Source organism: Triticum dicoccoides, chromosome 3B (assembly GCF_002162155.2).
Source record: "Triticum dicoccoides isolate Atlit2015 ecotype Zavitan chromosome 3B, WEW_v2.0, whole genome shotgun sequence".
NCBI classification, from domain to species: Eukaryota; Viridiplantae; Streptophyta; class Magnoliopsida; order Poales; family Poaceae; genus Triticum; species Triticum dicoccoides.
Window position 1 is genome coordinate 419,411,689 of NC_041385.1, and position 4,231 is coordinate 419,415,919.

A 4,231-nucleotide genomic window follows, 5' to 3' on the forward strand; every position below is an offset into this window, starting at 1 on the left:
CCGTTCTATCAAAATTTGTCGATTCCCAAAACTTAATAACTTGTTGAGCATTACACTCTCCAAGAGGGAATCCCAGAACTCTCGCTGGGTTGTGCCACGTTAGAACTTTTACTGTGGCGATAAAAAGATCTATGCGAGAAGCTTCCCCAGATAATACATCCCTCGATGACAATTGTGACAGAGAAAGAAAATTTCCCCACAAAGGAAACTCATCGTCTCCTCCCATACCAAATCCGCGTAGTCCACGTCTCCCACACCGTTGATGTCTACTACGCAACCTTCTTCTTGTAGACTCGTGTTGGGCCTCCAAGCGCAGAGTTTTGTAGGACAGTAGCAAATTTTCCTCAAGTGGATGACCTAAGGTTTATCAATCCATGGGAGGCGTAGGATGAAGATGGTCTCTCTCAAACAACACTGCACCCAAATAACAAAGAGTTTCTTGTGCCCCCAACACACCCAATACAATGATAGATTGTATAGGTGCACTAGTTCGGCAAAAAGATGGTGATACAAGCGTAATATGGATGGTAGATATGGATTTCTGTAGTCTGAAAATATAAAAACAACAAGGTAACTACTAACAAAAGTGAGCGAAAACGGTATTGCAATGCTTCGAAACAAGGCCTAGGGTTCATAATTTCACTAGTGCAAGTTCTCTCAACAATGATAACATAATTAGATCATATGACAATCCATCAATGTGCAACAAAGAGTCACTTCAAAATCACTAATAGCGGAGAACAAACGAAGAAATTATTGTAGGGTATGAAACCACCTCAAAGTTATTATTTTTGATCAATCCATTGGGTTGTTCTTATAAGTGTCATAAATAGTCTTAGAGTTTGTAGTAAAATAACACCTTAAGACACACATCAACCAAAAACCTAATGTCACCTAGATACTCCAATGTCACCTCAAGTATCCGCGGGTTTGATTATACGATATGCATCACATAATCTCAGATTCATCTATTCAAACCAACACAAAAAACTTCATGGAGTGTCCCAAAGTTCCTACCAGAGAGTCATGACGAAAACGTGTGCCAACCCCTATGCATAAGTTCACAAGGTCACTGAACCCACAAGTTGATCACCAAAACATACATCAAGTGGATCACGTAAATATCCCATTGTCACCACATATAAGCACATGCAAAACATACATCAAGTGGATCACGTAAATATCCCATTGTCACCACATATAAGCACATGCAAAACATACATCAAGTGTTCTCAAATCCTAAAAGACTCAATCGATAAGATAACTTCAAAGGAAAAACTCAGTCGATTACAAGAAGGTAGAGGGGGAAAAACATCATATGATCCAACTATAATAGCAAAGCTCGCGATACATCAAGATTGTGCCAAATTAAGAACATGAGAGAGAGAGAGAGAGATCAAACACATAGCTACTGGTACATACCCTCCACCCCGAGGGTGAACTACTCCCTCCTCGTCATGGAGAGCGCTGGGATGATGAAGATGGCCACCGTTGATGGATCCCCTGTGACGCCTCCGATTCAATCGTACACTAATCATGCACGCAAACGTGTACGATCAAGATCAGGGACTCACGGGAAGATATCACAACACAACTCTAAAAGTAAAATAAGTCATACAAGCATCATATTACAAGCCAGGGGCCTCGAGGGCTCGAATACAAGTGCTCGAACATAAACGAGTCAGCGGAAGCAACAATATCTGAGTACAGACATAAGTTAAACAAGTTGCCATAAGATGGCTAGCACAAACTGGGATATAGATCGAAAGAGGCGCATGCCTCCTGCCTGGGATTCTCCTAAACTACTCCCGGTCGTCGTCAGCGGCCTGCACGTAGTAGTAGGCACCTCCAGTGTAGTAGGAGTCATCTCGACGGTGGCATCTGGATCCTGGGTTCCAACGTCTGGTTGCGACAACCAGGAAGAAAGGAAAAGGAGAAAAGGGGAGAAAAGCAACCGTGAGTACTCATCCAAAGTACTCGCAAGCAAGGATCTACAATACATATGCATGGGTATATGTGTAAAGAGGCAATATCGATGGACCGAACTGCAGAATGCCAGAATAAGAGGGGGATAGCTAGTCCTATCGAAGACTATGCTTCTGGCAGCCTCAGTCTTGCAGCATGTAGAAGAGAGTAGATTGAAGTCCTCCAGGTAGCATCGCATAGCATAATCCTACCCGGCGATCCTCCCCTCATCGCCCTGTGGAAAAGCGATCACCGGGTTGTCTGTGGAACTTGTCTGGGTGTGTTTTATTAAGTATCCGGTTCTAGTTGTCATAAGGTCAAGGTACAACTCCGGGTCGTCCTTTTACCGAGGGACACAACTATTCGAATAGATAAACTTCCCTGCAGAGGTGCACCACATAACCCAACAAGCTCGATCCCATTTGGCCGGACACACTTTCCTGGGTCATGCCCGGCCTCGGAAGATCAACACGTCGCAGTCCCACCTAGGCACAATAAAGAGGTCAGCACGTCGGTCTAAATCCTATGCGCGCAGGGGTCTGGGCCCATCGCCCATTGCACACCTGCACGTTGTGTACGCGGCTGGTGAGCAGACTTAGCAACCTCCATTACAAAGGAAGTCGCGTTACGCGGTCCAACCCGGCGCGCGCCGCTCAGTTGTTGACGTCACGAAGGCTTCGGCTGATACCATGACGTCGAGTGCCCATATCTTTCCCGCGTAGTTGGTTAGTGCGTATAGGCCAGTGGCCAGACTCAGATCAAATACCAAGATCTCGTTAAGCGTGTTATTTTGAAGTAATCGCGGACACCGACCAGGGCCAGGCCCACCTCTCGCCTAGGTGGTCTCAACCTGACCTGTCGCTCCGCCACAAAGTAACAGTCGGGGGCCGTCGGGAACCCAGGCCCACCTCTACCGGGATGGAGCCACCTGTCCTTCCAGCCCCCACATCTGAATCACTTGCGGGTACTCAACTAGCTGACCCGACTTTAGTCACCATCTGTATAGTATGTATATATGTATAGTATATACCCGTGATCACCTCCCGAGTGATCACGGCCCGATAGTATAGCAAGACAGACTGACAAGAATGTAGGGCCACTGATGATAAACTAGCATCCTATCTAAGCATTTAGGATTGCGCGTAAGGTATCAACAACTGTAGCAACAATGACAGGCTATGCAACAGAATAGCCGTAACCGAGCAGTAACATGCTACACTACTCTAATGCAAGCAGTAGAGAGAAGAATAGGCAATATTTGGTGATCAAGGGGGGGCTTGCCTGGTTGCTCTAGCAAGGAGGGGTCGTCAACATCGTAGTCGACTGGGGCAGCAGCAGCGTCGGTCTCGTAGTCCACCGGAGAGAAGATGGGGGGAGAAACGGTGAATATAGAGCAAACAAAGCATCACAAAACATAATGAGGTAATACACGGTGCTAGGTATGCCCTAACGCGGTAGTAGGTGATACCGGCGAACGGTGGAAACATCCAGGAAAGTATCCCCGGTGTCTCGCATTTTCGGACAGATGAACCGGAGATGAAATGTTGCAGGTTCGCTATGCTAGGGACGTGTGGCTGACGAACGGGCTGCGTATTCGGCTTCGTCTCGAAATTCTGAGCAACTTTCATGTTCAAAACATTTTCATCAAAGTTACGGTTGTTTTTCTATGAATTTTTAAAGTTTTAATCAATATTTTGGATTTTTTTTAAAAGCTTAATTTTAAATGATAATTATGGCAGAATACTTTTGTACACACTAGTTGTCTAGACTAGGTGTATGAAAGCCGGGACCTAGGGGTCCAGTCAGCGGCAGTTGACACAGTCAATGGTTGACTAGTCAACAGAGGTTGTGTGTGACCTAGGTGTCATTGACTCATATCTTAACACATGTTTTGATTTTTTTTTGTTTTACTTTGGCAGCGAGGACAAGCGTCAGTGACTATTAGTAGTAGGATTATCTTTACCTAATAATAAAGAGAATTGGGTTTCTGTCGTACGTCGTCGAGCGTGATTTTGCATAAAAGTCCCTCGATTTACATGAAATTAACCCGCAGTCCTAACAAGTAACACGAACCGGTATGGTATGCAAGAGAAGAAGAAAAGAACCCACGCGATGACCTACCTCCCGTCTCCACCTCGAGCGCATCTCCTCGCTCCAGCGCGGCACCGAACCCTGCCACGCGCCGCCGCAGCTGGCCCCCGCCCCTCCGCCGCACACCGCCACCGCCGGCAACCATCGTCCGCCGCCCCTCCGCCGTGCGCCGCCC